At 45.8% G+C, this 23,548-nt stretch overlaps 1 pseudogene; it reads right to left on the bottom strand.

Moving 5' to 3' along the window:
• The window catches only part of LOC133746901 (leucine-rich repeat-containing protein 37A2-like), a 51,415-nt pseudogene extending 34,242 nt beyond the window's left edge, over window positions 1-17,173 (bottom strand).
• Between the last annotated feature and the right edge of the window lie 6,375 nt (window positions 17,174-23,548).

Here is a 23,548-nt window from a genome sequence, read left to right as displayed (position 1 = left end):
GTTCCTTCACTTTATAATTGATGGTCTATTGAATCTTACTCCATTGCCTTTTTGATACGCTTGTGGGAGTAAAATGTGGCAGCTTTTTTATAGCCCCTGCAATCAGAGTCCAAGTGTAAGAAATATTTGTTCTAAATGATCATGTAAAATTTACCTTATTAGAATAGAAAACATATTTTTGCTTTAGCTTTTTGATGTAGAACAATGGGACAGAGTAAACTGGCTCACAAAGTAAGTAGAACATCTCTTTACTGCCAATTTCTCCTCTAAACTCGTTTACACAGACCCAGCAGATGGGCTACATTTCTTTTGTATTAACTGAGGAAACAGAAGAACTTCTGACCTGGATATGCTGAAATCCTCACAGCTTTAACTGAAGAATGTACAGATGGGGCCGTGAAAACACAGTCTGTATGTTAGAATCCCAAGGCAGGCAGGGAATCCTCGCTTCTCAGAGAAAGGAGGCAGAGGAAATAAGCAGAGTGGCCTTGTCCTTGGTCCAGAGTGTCTGTCGTGCCTGAGGACATAGACTCCTTTTCCTTTACCCCATGAGCTGTGAAGCTTCTCAGTAGAAGACCTCTGACTCCATCACATAAACCTTTCTCAGGAGCAAAGTCTGAGGAGTCTGAAATTGCTTGAATTTTAATCAAAGTTCTGAGAATAGAAGAGTCTTGAAGAAGACTCTGTGTGAGGAACAAGGGAAGAAGCAAGGGCCCTACAATGAAGCAGCAAGTGACTGGGTAAGGAAATCTCTGAGTCTTTCTTTGTGGCATTTACCTCACCAGGCGATGTAAGGGTTAAGTTCAAGAGCGAGGACTGGAGACCTAGGGAAGCCGAGAGGCAGCATGGCCTGGAACTCTGAAAATGTGGAATTCCAGAGGGAGATGGAACTCTCTGCTCTGAGAGCCCTGTTCATTGCAGAAGTCAACTTCAAGATACAATGCACAGGGCTGACGCTGTGGCATAGTGGGAAGCCACTGCCTGCAGTGCCAGCATCTCATATGGGTACCGGTTCAAGTCCTGGATGCTCTACTTCTGGTCCAGCTCTCTACTATGTCCTGGGAAAGCAGTAGAAGGTGGCCCAAGTCCTTGGGCCCCTGCATCTGTGTGGGAGATCCGGAAGTATCTCCTGGCTCCTGGCTTCAGATCAGCATGCCTCCCACCATTGTGGCCAGCTAGGGAGTGAACCATCAGATGGAAGGTCTCTCTCTCTCTCTCTCTCTCTCTCTCTCTCTCTCTCTCTGCCTCTCCTTCACTCTGTGTGTAACTATGACTTTCAAATAAATAAATAAATCTTTTTAAAAAAAGATACAATGCACAAAAAGGTGAAGTTGCCCTCCTTCAGCTCTTGTTCACCAGGGAACAAAGAGCTGCACAGACAATTTCTCACAAAGTTCCTAAGTAGTTGTATCACTTATTAACAGCATGAACTAAGTAACCAAGTTACTCAGTTTAACCTCCCTCACCCACACAATAGGGGTTATCATTTCTAAATGGCAAGAGTTGTTGGGAAGATGGAAGCACCTGTATAATCATGTACCATTTTCCAAGCACTGTTGTGCGGTCTTCATGTTATCTCACTTGTGTAAGTACTTAGTATAGTGCCTAAAATGTAATAACCTAATAAAAGGAGGAATTAAAGATGTATATGGTGGGGGCCAGCGCTGTGGTGTAGCAGGTAAATGTACCGCCTGCAGTGCCAGCATCCCATATGGGATATCGGTTTGAGTTCCCGTTCCTCCACTTCTGATCCAGCTCTCTGCTATGGCCTGGAAAATCAGTGGAAGATGGCTCAAATCCTTGGGCCCCTGCACCCATGTGGGAGACCTGGAATAAGCTCCTGGCTCCTGGCTTTGGATCAGCTAGCTCAGCTCCAGTTATTCTGGCCATTTGGGGAGTAAACCAGTGGATGGAAGACCCCCCTTATCACCTCTCTGTAATGCCTTCCTTCCTTCCTTCCTTCTTTCCTTCCTTGATTTATTTATTTGAAGGTCAGAGTTACACAGAGAGAGAATAGGTAGAGAGAGGGAGAGAGGTGCAGGGGCCCAAGGACTTGGGCCATCTTCCACTGCTTTCCCAGGCCATACAGGGAGCTGGATGGGAAGTGGAGCATCCAGGTCTCAGACCAGCACCCATATGGGATACTGGCACTTCAGGCCAGGGCATTAACCTGCTGTGCCACAGCACCAGCCTTGCCTCTGACTTTCAAATAAATGAATAAATCTTAAAGAAAAAAGTAAAAGAAAAAAAAACTAAAGCCAATGAAGAGAATACTTTAAGAGAAGTGTATGGGGCAGAGGAAGAATTACCTTAAGAGAAAAGAAGACCTCTTGTTACACAGATGAGAATGTGGTGCAGACGAAAAGACTATGAGAAGAAAAGTGTAATAGTTGCAGGAAGTGACAATGTGAAAACTTGCGAACCCTTACAAAATACCCCAAAGGGCAGGCCTGAGTTGTTCTCTTCATCTGTAAGGTTTATGCCTCTCTCTGAGTTTGGGGAGATGCTGTTTGGATTCCAGGACACACCACAGAGGGATGACCGTGCCAGCACTGTGCAAATGCAGGTGCATCCACAGCTTGCCTGAAGGAAGCGATGCCCATGGCTGACCTTCAGTGTACGACCACACCCGGCTCACCTACCGTGTCAACAGTGGGGCGAATACCCGAGGAGGGAGAAAGCCTGGACTCTCCTCCTAGTTACCCACAGTGCTTGTGAGTAACAGACGAGTGAGCATGTGGATGTGCTCTGTCTGGATAATGCTGCAGCTCTCTACACTCTAGAGTCCTTCCATTACTAAACTATGAAACTTATATTGTGAGAACCAATGAAGTGCCTAAAACAATTTTTAGAAAGAAGCCATTGGGTTAAGACTTAATGTACATGAATGAAGCAGAAGAAATAAAGTATACTTAATGTTTAGAATTATCAATTACTGCTGATTTTCCATAATATATTTCATTTCTGATTTCAGCTGAAAGATTGATGAGTATTACTATTCAAAGAGTGTTATGTCACTGGTAAGCTCTTGGCATGTCTTTGAGGTGGATTTCATATTCACAATAGACTGATCCTACCACACTGCTGTTTTTACACAGAGGCTTCATTCAGAAGAATATTTACTGGACTGCCTGTAGTACGTGCAAACTAAGGGTGAATGCAGATTTTGCTGAGCCTGAGCCTTACCTAATTTGGGGAATCCCTTATAATGAAACATGCAAAATTATGAATATAAAAATTGCTCCAGCCCCTCCCAGGACCTTGGAAGGGGCACGTGCAAGCGTAAAGCCTTGAAGCTTAGGCTGCAGTTCATGATGAATCCAGCTCTGCTGGAACTCTTTTCTGGACTCTGTAATGCAGTGAACAGGATTGTTTTCACTTTAAAAACCCTAGTCTTTGGGCACAAGATTACTGGTGTCTTCCTGGGGCAATGGGCCTTTGAGAAGAGAGGCAGTAGGCTTTCATCTCAGGATAGCAAAAGTTTCCTTGAAGCAGATTAGCTTTGTCTAATAAAAGAATATGTCCCCAAATAAAGGAGACCAGCTCTCAACACACACTTGGTGTATTACAGCCATTATGCCCATTTTTGAAGTAACCACGAGTTAGATATGTTCAGATTGTATGATAAGAGAATTAGTTTCCAATACCAGCTAGCTCTGGGTTTTGCATCACCATGAAGCAAATGCTTTTTTTCTTTTGCTTAAGATGGACACAGAATCTTGAGATAAATGAACAGGTGCCTCGTCCACTGTGCACCATCCCTAACTCTGTGCTCCTACTGTTTCAGCTCCTCTCTGGCCTTGCTGCGCAGATGCTAGCATGGCTGTCACTCATTTTCCCATCAATGTCCAACTTCCCGCTGCTGGCATGAAAGTCTCTTGGAGGCAAAACTTCTGTCCCATTCCAATTTGTACCCTCAGCACTTAATACAGCACCTGGCACTTGGTGGGCCTGGCACTCAGTGAATATTATTAAATGAATTCATTACTTTTCATCCACTGTGATTCCACAGATTTTCTCCCTATGTTTTCTACAGAAAACTGTAGTGGAACTCGGCCCCTTAGGAGGGACTCTAATGGAAAGATATATGTTGAGGCCATTTTTACTGATGCTACCAAAGCCACTTGGTGTAGGGGCTCCAGGAACCAGCTCCCCGGTGTGTGGGTGAAGGAAAAACAGACTCTCAGTGTTCTTCCTAAATATCTGCAGGCACTGTTGGTCCATCCCCAACACATCCTAAAACCTTCCATCATAACCAAAATGAATTGTGTTTGACAGGGATTCTGAACCACAGAACAGGTGGATAGTCTTTCAATGTCAGGTTTAGTGGAGAATCTTTATCTTGAATCTATAATTCCCTCAGGCCATTGAACATCACAGAATTATAGAGCTGAAAGGGAATAAAACTCACTTTCTGTTGCAGTTTAGTCAGGACAGAACATGTGGGATTAGGCTAGAGCAGTGTATTTTCTTATTTTTTTTTACACTACAGTTTTTTTTCCTTTCCAACATTTATTATTTATTGTCTTTTTTCATTTATTAAACTTTTATTTAATGAATATAAATTTTCAAAGTACAGCTTATGGATTACAATGGCTTCCCCCCTCCCATAACTTCCCTCCCACCCGCAACCCTCCCCTTTCCCGCTCCCTCTCCCCTTCCATTCACATCAAGATTCATTTTCAATTCTCTTTATATGCAGAAGATCAGTTTAGTATATATTAAGTAAAGATTTCAACAGTTTGCCCCCATATAGCAACACAAAGTGAAAAAAATACTGTTGGAGTACTAGTTATAGCATTAAATAAGAGTGTACAGCACATTAAAGACAGAGATCCTACATAATATTTTTTTAAAAATTAATTAATTTTCTATGCCATTTCCAATTTAACACCAGGGTTTTTTTTTTTTTCATTTCCAATTATCTTTATATACAGAAGATCAATTCTGCATATACTTAGTAAAGATTTCATCAGTTTGCACCCACACAGAAACACAAAGAGTAAAAATACTGTTTCAGTACTAGTTATAGCATCACTGCACATTAGATAACACATTAAGGACAGATCCCACATGAGATGTAAGTACACAGTGACTCCTGTTGCTGACTTAACAATTTGACACTCTTGTTTATGGTGTCAGTAATCTCCCTAGGCTCTAGTCATGAGTTGCCAGGGCTATAGAAGCCTTTAGAGTTCGCTGACTTTGATCTTATTCCAATAGGGTCATAGTCAAAGAGGAAGTTCTTTCCTCCCTTCAGAGAAAGGTACCTCCTTCTTTGATGGCCCCGTTCTTTCCACTGGGATCTCACTCGCAGAGATCTTTCATTTAGGTCTTCTTCTTTTTTTCTTTTCCATGAATTCTTTTCCATGATTTTCCATGCCTACAGTTTAACATATACACCACTTCTTCCTATTTCAAAGGTTCTTAGTATCCACAGATAATTTATAAATCGAGAGCTAAATACATTTTGGAAAAAGCTCATGATCTGGGTGATGGGGAGAGATGTGCCCTTTGGCTGGGTCCCAGGAATTATTTTTGCATTATGACTTAAAAGCAGGTTACCCTGAGAAAGCACAAGAATGTTTTTCTCCCAGAGTACTTGGTGTTAGATTTTTGAAAAAAAAAATGGAAATTAAGACCTCCTTTGCAGAGTTTATATACAGGACTTAATACCCAGATAACCATAACTATATACAATTTTTACACATAAATGGTTTTTAAATATGTGTTCATCATCTATTTCACTTACACACTGTGCAAAAACTGCATTCCATGCCACGCCTGAAATGTCCCAAAGCTCAGTTCTGTCAGTAAATTGCAACCAAGATTTCTACAATAAAAGACACAATCAAAGAGAATGAATAAGAAAAAAGATATATTTTAAGAATACTCTTCTCTCAGGAGGGATTCTAATTTTTATAGATGAAACAATACTTCCACATTTTATCTACACACTAAAGAATTTACAGGTACTGGAAGATTTTGTTTTGAATTATACTTGGACATTTACAATAAATTTCATCATATCATTTTCATTTTACACACGACATACTTGTACTGTGTGATCTTTATTTCTCTGGAACAGTTTCACAACTTGAATGCTATTGACATTTTGGATTCGATAATGCTTTTCTAGTGGAGGTTTGTGCTGTCCATAGTAGGTGGCTTAACAGCAGGCTGGCCTTGGCCCACTGGGTGCCAGCAGCACGTGCAGGGCTGTAAAATGTTACCTAAATGCAAACTCCTGTTGGCTGAGAAGCACTGCTCTGTGGGATTCACTCTGACCTTTGTATCTGATAGCATCTCTGCTAGAGAGGGAAAGGACCTGTCACAGAATTTTAGTAACCTTCTACTACAAATGTAAAGTAGAAGCTTAACCCTATTTCAAGGTGAACAGTGAAGATTTATTAAAATTCCAATTGTGATGAGATTGTAACTTACACAGACTGCAGAAAAGGGAGTGACTCAAATGCACGTCTTTCGATAAACTCTATTTTATTGCAGGATAAATCTCTAGGAAAGGAAAACATTGCCTTGGTTAGCTATTACCTATGTAGTCAGTGGGGTAATAAAATTTGCATTTGATAATGTCTGATATTCAGTTTTTACCTAAACTGTAAAGCTTTGGACTTGTATTTGACCTTCTGGAGATACTAACCCTTCTTATAACCTCTCCTAATAGTCTCACTGTTAGAACCTTCATAAATGACATACACAACTATAGATCTTGATAGATTGTGGTGGTAAACTTCCCTGAGAGAGGGAGAATTGATTAGATGAACTTTCATAGTCTTCATCCATTTGAAACAAGGAGCAAAGCTGTCATCTCCATTTTTAGTGTCTAGTATTCAAAAGAACACTCACATTTTCACACCTTTCCTGGTTTAGTCCTATTTTTCTAACTTCATTCAATACCAGAAAAAAAAGATGCCCTTTCAAACCATTGGAAAGGAAATTGGTGCTCTAATTAATTCATGATTTTGAACTGATTCAGAATTACACTTTCTGTCATACTAGAGGAAATTTATTTGTTGCCTGTTGCTTGATATTCCATGAAAGCCATGATAGAAATGTCAGAAAACAGCACGACACTGGATTCTCACTTGAAAATACTCTTGGTGGTAGAGGACTCTCTAACTTCCACTGATTACAATTTGACCCTCACTTTTCACCTGCAACTCATCTGTTGGTGGCTCCATCTCTAGAATCTCCTTCTCTCACCTGTCCCACCCACAGTCACCAGTGGGACTTGCCCTAAGTGACTCTCCGATTCCAGCATCACCTAGGTGCTTATGAAATGCAGATTCTCAGCCCTGTTCTAGACTGACTCAGGCAGTAACTGTGGGGTAGGGTTCAGAGCCCCAAGGAACTGTGATGCAAACTCAAGACTGTTTTAGAGCACTGCTGTGACAGCATGGTTCCCCATGGTGACTCTTGCTCAGCATTCAAAGGCCTGGAAGACATGGCTTCAGTCTCCAGCTTTCCCTGCTTCCCTATGGATACCCATGGCATTCCTCAGAAGCTCCCATGTTTTCCCTTTCTCCCACGATATTCTCTCCAAGATGTCTGCTTGATGATGCACACTGCCCCCTTGGAAGTCCTGTTCAACTGGCATTGCTCCCAGTAACATCATCCCTGACCCAGCCCAAAGTCTCTTCTCCTTCGTCTGGACTCTATATCCATTTCTTTTCATATCGTTACTTATGCCTTCCATTTCCCCAGAACATAAACTTCTTGAAAGCATGGATTTGGCCTTGCTCATCTACATTGCCCACTATGTTTCAAACTGACTCATGGAAATAAACTCAGGTGTTTATGAAATAAATGAATGGTTGAGTAGGTAGAAGAAGGAAAAGTGAATTTTTAAAAAGCAATGTGGTTTTATTATTCCCTGGCCCCTCTGCAGCATTCTGTCAGCTACATAGCGCTTGTTGGGTCTTGGTTTGAGCTTGTGTATTTGTTTCCCCTGCAAGATTGTGAGCTCCTGGGAAGGTGGGATCCTGTCTTACTCATTTATGTGTCTCCAGTACTAGACAAAGTGTTTGGCTTTCTCTTTCAGCTTTAAACAATTGATTGGCATTTTGAAAGTGATGTGAATACATATGCTAGCATAAACTAATTAGGCTACAAGGGATTTTCCAGCAGAAACCATGAAGGGCCTATTCTACCGGCAGTAGTCTCATTTGTTTTTCTCCAAACATGTTTGCAAGGTTCCAGAGCCCAGATGGCAAAGGTGCTCAGAGGAACCATGCAGATGTGGTTGTCCTCTTTGGCCTAGAAGTTCTGATCATTCAAAGAAATGTTTTCAGTATCACATGCTATGTTCCTTAAGCCTTGTACTTTTGAGACAAGAATCTATTTGCTAAAGAGGCCCAGTAATTAGCCTAATAAGGATTAATGATGTACACTTCCCAATACTATGTAGCCATTGTTTTAATTATCTATTTCCAGCATGGGTATAATAGTTCCTTAATTGAAATCATGAATGCCAAATCTGTTCCCTTGGTAGCTTAGTATTCTTGATAATATTGTTTATATAATTTACCTGTTTAGCAAGTCACTTAATGGTTAAAGATTAACTTATTCAAGATTAGATCATTTAACAACTTTCAGTTGACGGCATTCAAATTAATGTTGTTGGTTTCTGTTTTCTTCCCTTTGTTGTATTAAACCAACTTGTTCAAACCTTGTTTGTAAAGGCCAGATGATAAATGTTTGAGACTTGGTGGGCCACATATTGTCTCTGTTGCATTTTCTTGTTTCTTTGTTTTTCTTTACAGTCCTTTATAAATGTAAAACTCATTCTTAACTTAGGACCTGTATGAAGACAGACCTTGGATCCTATTTCATCCATTGCTTGTAAATTAAACACAAATATAATCAATCAGTATATGAATATTTATAAAACAGAGTCCATATGGTTATCAGTAACTAATCAGATATTACCACTTTCCTCTAAAAGTGAAGTTTTTTCTGCTTCTTGTTTATATAATTTTAAAACACAAAGCACATAATAGGTATTCCACATTAGAGATATGAGACCCTACAGTGTAGACTTCCAGAAGAAACCTTAGGGATTATCTAGTTGGGACCCATATTTATTTCCTAGATAATATAACTAAAATCTCATAAATAAATACGATTAAATGACTTACAAGTGTTGGAGCGATAGCAGGCCTTCAAATGAGTCCTTATGTAATTCAGTCAAGTTATTTTCACTGAGGATTCTGGAAAATGAAAGAGGTACTTCTGAATCAAAATGACAACTAACTGCAGCTGTTTGCTTCATAGGAATAACTCCGTATGTAGAGGATAATGGTGCTGTTTAAATATCCTGATTTTAATTTACTTTTAGGGTGGTGATGTCTGTTGTATTTTAATTTAAACCATTTTTCCCACTCTCCCTTTTTTGTCCATCTCTATACACCTACCCATCCTTCCCACCAAATCATAAATGTAATGTCTGCTCTGTGGGTCACAATGTCCCTGTTAGAACCTAACACTGGGAGGCACCAAGATTGGCAAAACTGCCATTTCCTTCTGTTTTTCCCCCAAACTCTAGTACCAAAGCCCCATGTTTGAGGTATGCCAGGGCTACAAGTTAAGGTTGACCTGGGAGGCAGTAATGATAGCTGAGTATTTAAATCCCTGCCATCCATATAGGAGAACAAGACTGAGTTTGAGGTTCCTGAGTTTGACTGACCCAGTCTCACCACTACAGGCATCTGGGGAGTGAACAGTGTATTATAGCATGCTGCCTTTGCCTCTCAAATAAAAATTAAATTTTCTTCCCCTTCCCTTTATCCCTTAGCCTTTCCAACTCCCTTCTTCACTCTTCAGAGGAAACTAGTGTTATTTAGTTTTGTGTCAGATGACTTTGATTTTTTCTTTTTCTAAAGATTTATTTATTTATTTGAAAGAGTTACACACAGAGAGAAGGAGAGGGGAGAAGGGAGAAAGGAGAGAGGACAGGGGAAAGGGGAGAGGGGAGAGGGGAGAGGGGAGAGGTAGGTCGTCTATCCACTGGTTCACTCCAAAATTGGCCACAATGGCCGGAGCTGTGCTAATGAGGAGCCAGGAGCTTCCTCCAGGTCTTCCCATATGTGGGTGCAGGGGCCCAAGGACTTGGGCCATCTTCCACTGCTTTCCCAGGCCATAGCAAAGAGCTGGATCAGAAGTGGAGCAGCTGAGACTCAAACTGGCACCCATATGGGATGCTGGCACTGCGAGTGGTGGCTTTACCTGCTATGCCACAGTGCCAGCCCTGACTTTGATTTTTCTTACAAGTTTGGGACATCTTCAAATGAAGCATAACCAAAATAAATATAAACTGTGTATTGTATTTAAGAAATATCATAAATTAAAAGTCACAACTGCCTGATTCTAGCATTTTCCCATCAGAAATGAGATAGTAGGCTAAGGGGAAACTTTTATCTTTTTTAAAAAAGATTTTATTTATTTGTTTGAGAGTTATAATTACAGATGGAGAGGAGAGACAGAAAGGTCTTCTATCCACTGGTTCACTCCCCAAATGGCTGCAATGGCTGTAGCTGGGCCAATTGGAAGCCAGGAGCCAGGATCCATGAGCCTCTTTGGGGTCTCCTACATGGGTGCACAGACCTAAGTGCTTGGGCCATCCTCTACTGCATTCTCAGGCCATAGCAGAGAGTTGGATTTAAAGTGGAGCAGCTGGGACTAGAACTGGTACCCGTAGAGGAATCCGGCGCCACAAGTAGCAGCTTAGCCCACTGCACCACTGCACCACTGCACAGGCCCTGGGAAAATTTATCTTAAAGTGATCATAACCCTTCTCCTTTGTCTGTTATATGTCTTGTTTGTATTCAGAAATAATTTATGACATCTATACAAGTTGTCCCAGTGATATAACCCGCAAACTGTTGTGAAAAATGTCAGTTAATTCTTTTTTTTTTTTTATTATTATGTTACACTCAGCACTTCAAAATTTCTAGTTCACTGTCTGAGGTGACATGATAGATTTTTATTTTTAGTTAATTACTTTTAATGTTAAGTATTTTCCCCCAAAATTGGGAGTCTAAACTGATTCCTTTCAAAAATCAGTAAGGAAAAGATAATTCAACAAATGGACAGTGGACAAAACCTCAACGAAACATAGATATTCAATAAGTATATAAAGACATTTAAATTTATGAGTAATCAGAGAAATCCAAATTCAGCTGGGAACCCTTTTATTTGCCTGTCACATTAGCAAAATACAGAGCATCCCGAGGTGAAAAGGTGAAGGCTTGAAGAGTCAGTGTTGGGGCATAGCAGGCTAAGCCCTCACTTGAGAAGCGCAAATTCCATATTGGAGAGCTTGGTTAAAGTTTTGGGCCCTCTGCTTCTGAGCCACATGCCTGCTAGTGCACCTAGGAGGCAGCAGATGATGGTCCAAGTGCTTGATTCCTCGCCATCCTTGTGGGAGACCCAGAATCAAGTATTAGATCTTAGCTTTGGCCTGGCCCAGCCATGGCTGTTTTGGGCATTTGGGGATAAAGCAGTGGATTGAAGATTCTCTCTTTCTCTCACTCTCTCATTTGCTCTCGCTCCATCTCCCCCTTCCCTCAACTCTCATATTTCAAGTAAACAAATACATCTTTTTAAAAAGGATGAAGGGAAATGAATGTTCTTATTTTCTGTTAGCTGGAGTGTAAGTAAGTGTGCACAGCTTTTCTGAGGGCGATTAAAATTTCCTATTTCTGTAGTCTCCATCTATTTTCATTTTTTTTTTTGAGATTTATTTATTTATTTGAAAGTCAAGTTACACACAGAGAGAAGGAGAGGCAGAGAGAGAGAGAGAGAGATCTTCAGTCCACTGGCTCACTCCCCAGTTGGCCACAACTGCCGGAGCTGTGCTGATTCAAAGCAAGGAGCCAGGAGCTTCTTCAAGGTCTCCCACATGGGTGCAGGGGCCCAAGCACTTGGGCAATCTTCCACTGCTTTCCCAGGCCATATCAGAGATCTGGATCAGAAGTGGAGCAGCCAGGGCTCAAACCAGTGCCCATATGGGATGCTGGCATGGCAGGTGGAGGCTTTTCCCACTCTGCCACAGCACTAGCCTCCCCATTTTCTTTCTAGACTTCTATTTTGCAAAATGCTTGTCCATGTTCACAAGTGTGCACAAGGATTTTCCTTGAAGCAATACATGAGAAGTGGACATAATCCAAAATCCATCAATAGCGGGATTATTAAGTAAACTGTGAAATGGCCATCCATACTATAGAATTTCATGTAGGAGTTAAATGAATAGGATAACTGACTGAGTACTAGAAGGGAAAGAAATCCAGGAGAAACCATGAAGTGAAAGAGCCAAGTTGCGGGATGTTACTATTTAGGTTAAAAAAAAAGAAACCACACAACAAACCTATTATGCTCTATGTAAATATGTTTGTAGGTAAGTTTTTGGAAGGATATATGCCAAACTCAGAGCAGTGATTATTCCCTCATAGGTAGGGAGTTAGGACACAATGAAGGTCTTCACTATCCCTATCACTTTTTATCTACTAAGAATATAATCAGTATTACTGATAAATGATTCTTATTTCAAATTCTATGCCTTGTTAAAACAACCATAGAATTATAATCAACAGATGTTGATTGTGACATGGAGAGGGGAATACTTTTTCTGACATACTGACCTCAAAATAGTAGAACAAGAAAGCTCTTACAATGCAGTTAGTTTTTTGTATTCATGTTTTGGGAGCGTGTACTCACAGTGTCTCAGCCCAATGGTATGCTTTCCATACATTTTCATCAATGAAAGAAATTGAGTTTCCTTGGAAATTTCTGTAAAGGAACACAGTTCATATCCATAAATAGGTTGGAAAAGAATGAACAAAATGAGGCACCCTCATGGGGGAGTATTGAAATACAGAAATATTATCAGCTTTCTAATAAATACCAGTGCTCTTAAGGTCCATAGCTCTCTGCTTCCCGGTTTGCTCACTCAACAAATAATGTGGGGCCACTGACAAACAATGAAGCATCCTCTCAGAAGCTTAGCTTCGTCTCTGTGCAATCTCTGACAGTAAAGACAGTCACTTTGAATATTAAGTATTTTCACCAAAATAACTCAGGTGTCTAAAGTGACTTCTATAAATCAGTGAGAAAAGGATAAATAATTCAAGAAAAAAATGGGCAAAATGTATTGTCACAAATAAGAATAATGAAAACCTATGACAGGTAATACCAGTGCTTTGGCCAAGCACCCTCTGCTGAAATCTTTCCAAGTACGGAATGGATACAGACAATTTAAAATCAGAGGGACTAATGTGCTGATGTGGGAAAGCCTTTTGGAATACAGCATAGGGTAAAAGTGCCGATCACTGAGCCAGGAGCCAAGCATTACCTCCATAGGGAAAAAAGTGAGAGGAGGTTGGAAGGAAAGACACACAGCCTGGGTTATGGGTGATAGAGTGAGGACCAGGGGATGATGAGGGTTTGTGGGGGTTCATACTTTCACATTTTATCCTACATTCTTTGCACTTTTTCAAAAGTGGGAAGGTACTCATAATCGACACATGTTTACAAGAAGCTGTTAAATGACTTATATTTAGCTTCAACTCTGAATTGCTGTGAGTGCTTACCTTTCACTCTGTCCTCAGTCCTCAGCAACAATGAACCTATTTGTTTTAGGTACACATTTTCCTGGAAGCAGGAGCAGCAATAAAACAGATACCTGTCTGCTCACCTGTCTGGTGGATATGTCCACTCGGGTTACTTTATGCTCACCAATAAAAAGTGCCTAACACCGAACACATCTCCTGCAAACGGGCTCTTCTTTCTGACTGCTGTGCTTCTGCCTTACAGACCACCATCATTCTCACTGTCATCCAGGGAAAGACTGTGGAGTCACCCGTTTCTATTTTCTGTTACGTCCATCGCACAATTCTTTAAGCCAGCTTTACAGATGAGGAGATTGAATCCAAGCTAAATAACTTTTCCAAAGTCACAAAGCTAATCACTGAGAGACCTGTGTTCAAAGCCAGGCAACCTGGCTCCAGAATCTATCCTTAAAACTGTTGTATCATCTCTAATAAGTTGGGATGAGGGTTGTGTTTAAGAATGGGAGTAAAGCAATGAGGTAATAATATGGTGAATGTCAATACATAAATAATCAGGCAAAGGAGTAAGGGCAATCACATGAGACTGAAGAAGGCACACAAGACTAAGAAGAGAAGGAGGATAACGAAAGCTCACAAGCAAAGTGGCCACTTGGGGGGGTGAACCAATGGAAAAAGGAAGACCTTTCTCTTAGTCTCTCTTTCTTTCACTGTCTAATTCTGCCTGTCAAAAAAAAAAAAAAAACTACACACACACACACACACACAGTCAACATAAGGTGGGGACTTGAGGAGGGCTCAGGATGCTCTTGAGGAAAAGCTGCTGAGACAGGCAGGCTGTAGGGAACTATGAGGAAGGGAGATTCTTACAATATGCTGAAGGTGCCGTTGTAGCTGTTGGGCTCTGGTACAGAAACTTTGTGAAGCTTCTGCACTGGGCTGAGGCCAGTGCATGAAAGTGTCTCATTTCTGCAGGAACAGAGCTCACATACATTTATGGTGGCAGCCTCATTCAGGGGCTGATCTGTGACTTCAGTTAGGGTTGAGTGCTGAGTCTGAACCTGGCTTGGATGTAGATCTGTAGTCTTCTTCAGGGATGGAGAGTGGCCAGCTTTTGTAGTGGGTATCAGAGTTCTGGTAAGCTCCATCTTGGAAGGCTGAGCTATGACACTGGGTGATAGTGGGTGCTGAGCTTGATGCTGACCTGCTGTTGGAACTTTCATCTCATTGTCCCCTGGGGATTGAGGTACGAGCTCCTTTAGTGGCTCTGTAGAAGGAGTTAGGGTCATTTGCGTGGTAGTAGAAGGTTTAACCTCTGTAGTACGTTGTGGAGTTTGGGTAATTTCCAGGTCCCGAGGCTTAACTGTGACTTGAGGCAGGTTTGTATGCTGAGTCTGAATCTGGACTGGAGGTGAAAATGTCACCTCAGGGTACATTGGATAAGGAGGAGGAGATATAGGCTTCAAGGCTGTAGAATGTCCATCCTGTGTAGTGGGTACCTGAGTTATGGTTGGCTCTAGCTTTGAAGGTTCAGCTGTGGCACTGGGTGACATTGGATGCGGAATTTGATCTTGACTTGGTTTTGGAACTACCATCTCATAATAAACTGGAGGCTGATAGACCGCTTCATTTTGTGGCCCTGGACGCTGCCCTGAAGTCTCCTGGGTGGTTGGAAGTGGTTCACCCTCCACAATGGATTCTGGAGTTAGGGTAAGTTCTACATCAAAAGGTTGAACTGTGACTTCTGTCAGGGTTGGATGCTGCACCTGAACCTGGTCTGGTTGTGAAAGTACCTCCTCATGGTGCACGGGAGGTACTTTAGTCCTCTTTAGGGCTGTAGAATGTTCAGCCTTCCTGGTATGCTTTGCATTTATGGTAAGCATTGTGTCCAAAGGCTGAACTGTGATATTAGTAGGCAATGTTGGAAATTGAGCTTGATTATGACCCAGTGTTGGAACTGTCACCTCTTGATGTGTTGGAGATTGGGTTACACCCTCCTTGGGAGGTTGACTTGAGGTCTCCTGCTTGTCTGTAGAGGGTTCAGTCACCATACTACTGGTTTCTGGAGTTATGGTAAGTCCCAGGTCCAAATGTTGAGTTGTGACTGGAGTCAGGTTTGGAGATGGAGCTGTAGTCTTGCTCAGTTCTGTAGGATGCTCAGCCTCTGTAGTAGGTTCTGTAGTAATGGTAAGTGCCAGGTCTAAAGGTTGATTTGAAACACTGGGTGATAGTGGAGGTTGATTTTGATCCGGACCTAATGTTGGAATTGTCTCCTCAGGGAGCTCTGAAGTCTGAGCTAGACCCTCTTGAGTCCAAGATTCCACCTTCCCAGGGAATTCTGGAGTCTGCACTGGGGCCTGTTGTTGGGTTGAGGGGAGTCCCACTTCCTCAGGATGCTCCAGAGGCTGCGCTGGAGCCTGCTCCGTGCTTGGAGTAGATTGAACTTCCTCACCGGCCTCTGAGGCTTCTGTCAGTTCCGTGTCTGCAGGTTTCAGTGTGACGCTGGGGAAGTTTGCTTGGAGAGCTACAACCTGAGGTGAGGATGGAGTGTGAAGATGGTGATGCACTGATGCCTGACCTACTACTTCTGCAGTAGCAAATGGATTCTGAGCTGGGGCCTCCTGCTGCCATGGAGATGCTTCTTCCTCGGGCTGCTGTAGTTTTGGTACTGGGACCTCTTGCGGGGTTGAAGCAGGCTCATCGGTTTCAATGGGCTGTGGAGGTGGAGCTTGTTCTTCTTGCTGTGGGGAGGAGGATTGGATGGGCTCCTGAGTCTCTGGATTTGGAGTCTGGCCCTCCAGCAGGAATTGAGATGGTTCAGCCTGCTCAGAAGGCTGTGCAGGTTCCGCTGGGTTCTCCTGGGATTCCGTAGGAAAACCACCAGGATAGACCACATTGTCAGCCGGCAAAACTTGATTTTGACCCTGAAGCTTGGCCGCTTTGTCTGGAGTTCCTACACCAACCTTAGGAAGTCGTCTAAGCCGAGCTAGATCTTTCTTGGGGATCAGGGGTGAAACAATCAACTTGTTTCCTTGTGAACTCTGACTGTCTGGAGGCAGAACGAGTGCTTCAAATGACTGGTGAACCTTTCCTTCCAGTCGAGGAGGCAGAACTAGGGGCTGATCCTGATCCCTGTCTAGCACGGGAATGGCCTCTGGTAGCCTTTGTTGTCGAGGAAACCTATTGAAATACTGGTACGGAGCAGCAAGCTGTTCTGACTCTGGGGGCAGCCCTTGAGCTGAATCCATGTCCAGAAAAGGAACAAAACTCACAGTGGACTCTTGAGGTGAGGCCAGCATCTGAGAGGGAGCAGAAGACCGCAGGTCATCAAAGCTGCCGGGGTCTGCCGGGAGTGTGAGCGCGTCAGGTGATTCAGGTGGGGCATTCGAGGAGTGAGAAGACCAGGGCTCAGAGAGCCAAGGGAGGCTGGAGGTCAGCTGGACCAGGTCCTGGGCCCTCTCCAGGGGCTGAGTCGCCTGGACTGGTAGCCACAAAGGCTGCCAGTTGAAGAGGAGCCATGTGACCCACAGGCACAAATGGGTCATTGACAGGGTTTTCAGGATACAGTAACTCAGGCTGCTGGGGCACATGCAGTATGCCCTGAGCATGAGCTAATGAATTTTCAGGATACAGTAACTCAGGCTGTTGGGGCACACACAGTATGCCCTGAGCATGAGTTAATGAATTATGGCAGCCCCTTAGAGGGCATGCCTTAGCAACTGAACCCCGCCCCACCCTTTATGACACCTGACCTTTATTTACACACTCTTTATTAGGCTCCGCCTCCAGGGCTCTTCTGCTTTGAGCCAGGACAGCCTTTTTCTACAGCCACTGGGTCACAGACCCAGGTGGCTCCAGAACCCCAGCAGCCCACTAGTGTGGGGTGGGGCTGGGGAGGCGGAGTTTCCCAAGGAAGTAACAGGGCTGGTTTTTTTTGGGGGGGTCTTCAGAGTTATCTGGTTCTGGTTGCTAGCTTGAAGTTTCCTCCTCCAAGTTCAAATCCAAGAGCAGTCTTTCCTCCCATCAGGGCTAGTTAGGGCAGAGGTAGGAGGACACATATTATGCTTATTTATTATGGAACAAGGCCATTTCCTCTAAAGTCTCAGTATCCTTGTTTTCATATTTGACAATTCTGTTAGGTAGGGGCTACAATGAAATCAGTTCTTAGAAGATTTCTGTAGAGACATGGGCAATTCAGTGTGGGTGTGATGATTAGAACAGAAATCAATAGCAGTTTACATTGGCATAGGAAAACTTCCCCCATTCTACCCTGGCTCAGTACAGCTGCTAACCTATGAAGGACCCTTATGGGGGGAGGGACAAGAAACTAGGCCTGGGCAAATATCGGGGGCTTCTTAAGAAGTTAGATGTTCCCCAGAGTCCAGCGGGCAGGACGTTCTCTGGGAAGGAAAAGTCAATCCCCTTCAGAGAACCTCTGGGCACGCCCAGAGCAGAACTGCCCCTCCCCTCCAGGAAACCTCTGGGCGCGCCCAGAACAGAGCTGCCCCTCCCCTTCGGAGAGTCTCTAGGTGCGCACTTATGATGTCACTGCGACTGGCCAATCCTGTAACACCTCAGCACTCTCCCTCAGCACTCTCCCTCAGCACTCTCCCTCAGCATTCTCCGGTATGCTAATTGTCCCTCCGAACTAGCCAATCCCGTGCCACCTCTGCATTTTCCACCAGCACTCTCCACCAGCATTCTTCGCCAGCGTTCTCCCATATGCTAATGGTCCCTCTGAACTGACCAATCCTATGCATGCGCATTAGGAATATGCTAATTCATTGCCTATATAACCTGTGTGAAACTGCCGCTCAGGGCTCCTCACTGCCTGGGGTGGGGGCCCGTTTGCGCAAACGTTCAATAAAAACCTCGTGCTTTTTGCATCAACTGGTCTGGAGTCTGGATCTTTGGGCGTCCTCCCGAGCAAGTGGGCATCTCTGCAACTGAGAGGTCCAACACCTAGAAGTAACAATGGCACTTTTTAGTGGTTTTGCCCTGTGTGGCCCATAGAGAAGATACGTAAGATGTTAAAGTCCGCAAAGCATACTGCTGTGACCAGAACCCAGCTGACTTCCTTCAGAGCCCTTTTCATAATCTATTTTATCATGTACTGTCTGACACAGCTTCTGCTATGGAAACTCCAAGAGAGGACTCTATCTTATTCCCAGTACCTAGCACATGGCTTGGCATACGGCAATGATTTTCATATTTTTTAAATTTGAAATGATTATTTGAGAAGTAGAGAGACAGAGGGAGGGAGAGAGAGCTCTTTTGTACTGGATTATTTCCCAAATACCTGCAATGGCTGAGATGGGGCCAGTCAAACCAGAAGTCAAGAACTCAATCCAGCTTTGCCATATGGGTGGAAAGAACCCAACTACCCAAGCTGGTGGAGAGCGGGAGGGTGCAGGCTGGCCCAGGAGAGCGGGAGGGTGCAGGCTGGCCCGGCAGAGCCGGAGGGTGGAGGCTGGCCCGGGTGAGCGGGAGGGTGCAGGCTGGCCCGGGAGAGCGGGAGGGTGCAGGCTGGCCCGGGAGAGCCGGAGGGTGCAGGCTGGCCCGGGAGAGCGGGAGGGTGCAGGCTGGCCCGGGAGAGCCGGAGGGTGCAGGCTGGCCCGGGAGAGCCGGAGGGTGCAGGCTGGCCCGGGAGAGCGGGAGGGTGCAGGCTGGCCCAGGTGCACGCTCTCTCCTTCAGGCCCAGAAGCACGCGGGGCTATAGCAGCAGCAGCAGCAGCAGCAGGGAGCAGAGTGCACAGCCCCCAGCCCAGGGCCTGACAAGGCCGTAGTGTCTTCAGGTAATGTGGTCCTGGCGGCTTCTGCTTTCACACACACACACACACACACACACAGAGAAATACAGAGGCACGCACAGATACACACAGACACAAACAGATACACAGGCACAGAAACAGACACACAGAAATACACAGAGACACACACAGGCACAGAAACACACAGATACACACACAAAGATATACACAGACAGAAACATACACAGACGCAGAAATACACACACACACAGGCACAGAAACAGACACACAGAAACACACAGAGACACACACAGATACACAGACACACACACACAGGCACAGAAACAGACACAGAGATACACAGACCCACAGACCCACACACACAGATACACACAGACACTTGCTCCCGGCCGCCCTGCGGGTCTCACGTGGCTGGGCAGCCCGTGCTGTTCCCCCTGTCACCGTGAGAAGAGCATCCCAAGCACCAGCGCGACAACAACAGACCTACTGTGTGACAGGCATGGTACGACCTGGCCCTGCCCTAAGAACATGGCCGCGTGACCCATAGCAGCCAGATCCAGACGTAGCAGCATCCTCAAATGAGGGAGTGGGGCTGAAAAAGCTTTTCCCTCCCACAGCTCCTAAAGGCACAAGGAGAGAAGCTGAGCCTTGGCTCTCCTGGCTCTAAAGCCATCACTGGCCAAGCCCCCCAGGATGCGAGGCCATCTTGGCCTGCAGCTGTGGGCCCGCGAGGTCAGCCTGGACCCCCATCAAGGGCTGTAGGGGCCACGCTGCCTGCGTCTCCTCTCTGCGGCAGGCAGAGGGCCCCTCTCTGGCTTTCACCCACATCTATGTGACAAAGCGATGCCCTCCGTGTTCAGACACACTGTCCCTGCCTGCCCCCCTGGGGGTGGGTCCCAGTGCCACACACGTGTGTTAACACAGCCCAAAGTCCGTTGTGGAGGAGGTTATGTCCCGTGCCCTCAGCTCCTGCTGGGCCAGCTCTCAAAACCCTGGGGACTTCACGTGTCCCGAGAGGTTAAGATAGACTCAACTCAGTGCCAATAGGACTCGCTGGGTCCTGGGCCATTGCACGGACGAGCTGGGACTTGAGCAGCCCTGTGTCTCCTTAGGGAGAAGCTTTATGTGGACACCAAAGTCCCTGTTTGAGAGGCTCATCCATGCACTTCCTCCTCTGATCTTACTTGGAAGGCTGTGGCGAGGCCTGGGGGTTAATAGCCAGGTACGCGGTGTAACACAGGCGGCAGGGCAGGTCCCCGGGGCCCCTGCATTCCTATTAACTCCTCCTGTTTGTTCCTGCAGTGGCCACGGGCGGCAACCCGGGCATAGCTCTGACGATGTACTCCTGGCCTGGGTGTCACACGGACTTCTACGGGAGACCAGAGGTGGCCCCCGCCCCCGGGGCTCCGGCCAGCAGGTTGTCAGTGCGACAGCTGCTCTTCCGCCGCGGGGCTGCCCTGGCGGCCTCGGTGGCCGTGGTGATGGCGGGCCTTCTGGTCAGGGTCCTGACCACTGGGTACTAACTCGCACAGCCGCTGGGAAGCAGGAAGAATGGGTGGCCCCAGCACGCACATGTGTGCACACTCAAACTCGCACACGGTCCGGGTGCAGGCAGGCACTGGACACGGAGCACTCCTCAGAAACAGAGCTGTGCAGGGCGCCTCTGTGGTGGCATTCCATGGGATCCGAACTACGCGCGCACAGACGATTTTGTTGGGGGCAAATGGAGCCAGCCCAGGGAACGAGACTCCAGGGATTGCCATGGTCAATGGTTTCAAGTGGGAGATTTCAAATAAAACCCAAACGGCGCGACGTTAAGAAATGCCTCTTCCCCAGACACGGCCCCTGTTTATTCGTGACGCTTCTGTGAGATGCTTGGGGCGGGGGCCCACGGGTCCTGTGCAGGCAGCCCCGCTGTGGCCCCGTGGACACTGGCGGCGGGAGAGCTGCCCGGGGCAGGTGGCTGTGAAGCCCCCTTCTTCCTTTCCCTGCAGTCCCTTCATCCCATCAGACTTAGAGAAACACTTCCCCCCTTAGTGGTGAGGATATTCAGGGGGACACGAACCCCAGCTTGTCTGGCCACACAGCCTCCACTTCTTCAGGCTCAAAGGTGAATCTGGCCCCCTTGGGTTATCCCACGTGGAGGACAGTCCAGCTGCCCTTGGACTAGCCAAAACTAGGCTCATAAATGAAGTTAAGCATCGGTCAAGGCCATGAGGATGGGAACCTGTTGTGAATTCGACGCTACAGGCTCGGTTCTCAGTGGCGCGCTCTCAAGGGAAGGCGGAGGCCTGCATCGGTCACACACACAGCTTAATGACCTTCTACCACCCAAACAGAACAACCGGGCGCAGAGCCAGAGCCTGGCCAACTCATGGGTGAAGCAATTCTAGAACCCACGCCATCACTTCCCCAAGTGTGTCCCAAGGTCAACGGGATTAAGGAAGAGGGTCCACGTTTAAGGAAGTTTGAGAAACAGCAGCGCCTCCAAGTTTCTGGGGTGCTCTGGTCATGTGCCACATGCTTTACAAAGGGTTGCCACGTTAGGCCGGTGCCGTGGCTCACTAGGCTAATCCTCCACCTTGCGGCGCCGGCACACGGGGTTCTAGTCCCGGTCGGGGCTCCGGATTCTGTCCCGGTTGCCCCTCTTCCAGGCCAGCTCTCTGCTGTGGCCAGGGAGTGCAGAGGAGGATGGCCCAAGTACTTGGGCCCTGCACCCCATGGGAGACCAGGATAAGCACCTGGCTCCTGCCATCGGATCAGCGTGGTGTGCTGGCCGCAGCGCATCTACCGCGGCGGCCATTGGAGGGTGAACCAACGGCAAAGGAAGACCTATCTCTCTGTCTCTCTCTCACTGTCCACTCTGCCTGTCTAAAAAAAAACCAAACAAACAAACAAAAAAAAAGGGTTGCCACGGGACCACTGCGTGTGTGAGATGTTGTGGGGTTCGTGCCCCTGGGCCACACTCAGAGAAGCATTTGTTTTACATCAGTGGGGGGGATGCCCCGGGAAGAAGCTGCTCACAGGCACACAGATGACAACGGGAGAGCTGAGCCAATCTTCTTGGCGAACAATTTAAAATGACAAGGTATGACAAAGAGAGCTGACACACACCACTTTCTATAAAGGCACGAAAACCCCAGGTTTATAGTTGAGAAAATCTGTGGTCAAAGGGGTACCTCCGATGGGCTTGGATTCCACAACAGGAGTATTAAAATTCACACCGATTTTACAAAATACATTTATTTGGGAGGGCATATTACTAGGCAAGCCAATGATTTAGCTTAATTAAAAATTACAAAGTATGATTTAATACACTCTGATTTTTTATGGCTGATTATGCTGAAAGTTTAGGCAACTTTTTTATTTAAAGATTTTGTTTATTTGAAAGGCAGAGTTACAGAGACAGAGAAGAGCGGCAGAGGTCTTCCGTCTGCTGGGCTCACTCCCCAGATCACTGCAACAGAGAATGGTGGCCCAGGCTGAAGCCAGGAGCTTTTTCCGGGTCTCCCATGCGGGTGCAGGGGCCCAAGGACTTGGGCCATCTTCTACTGCTTTCTCAGGCCACAGCAGAGAGCTGGATTGGAAGTGGAGCAGCCAGGACATGAACCGGTGCCCATTTGAGTTGCTGGCACTGAAGGTGGCGGCTTAACTGGCTACAATACAACACCAGCCCCAAGGCAACTTTTAACTAAGCTAGGTCAGTGACTAATTCTTAGCACCTTATACTGTGAGAGACATATTTCAGACAGCCTTCATGGAACTTATTCAACAAAGCCAGTGCTACATTCAAGTGAGTTGCAATGCCTCACTGCGTGGACTGGGGGGCCGGCTGGGGTCCCTGCAGCAGGGGCTGAGCACAGCACAGCCCCAGGCTCTGCCAAGGGTCCCGTCTTGCTTGCTCAGATCCTTTACCCTCCCCATCTCCCCCTCCCCCCCCCCCCCCCAAATCAGGACAGCCAGTGGGCTCACTCAACGCTTCTCCAAACTTCTCCCAGGGCTCTGCCATCTCTCTGCCACCTACGAGGCCGAAACCCCAGTCCTATGAGCCAAGGCTTCTTCTGGGAGAGGGGCAGGGGATGCTTCCGCCACTGTATTGAAGTCCAGTAGGCAGAATTTATTCAAAGGGATCGCTTCAAAGTTTTCAAAACGTGAATTTTACTTCTGCTGTGCTACAGAAATAAGATATTTAGA

The sequence above is a fragment of the Lepus europaeus genome, chromosome 18 (assembly GCF_033115175.1).
Source record: "Lepus europaeus isolate LE1 chromosome 18, mLepTim1.pri, whole genome shotgun sequence".
NCBI classification, from domain to species: domain Eukaryota; kingdom Metazoa; phylum Chordata; class Mammalia; order Lagomorpha; family Leporidae; genus Lepus; species Lepus europaeus.
Note: the sequence above shows the minus strand (reverse complement) of the source record. Positions and strands in the feature narration are given on the sequence as shown.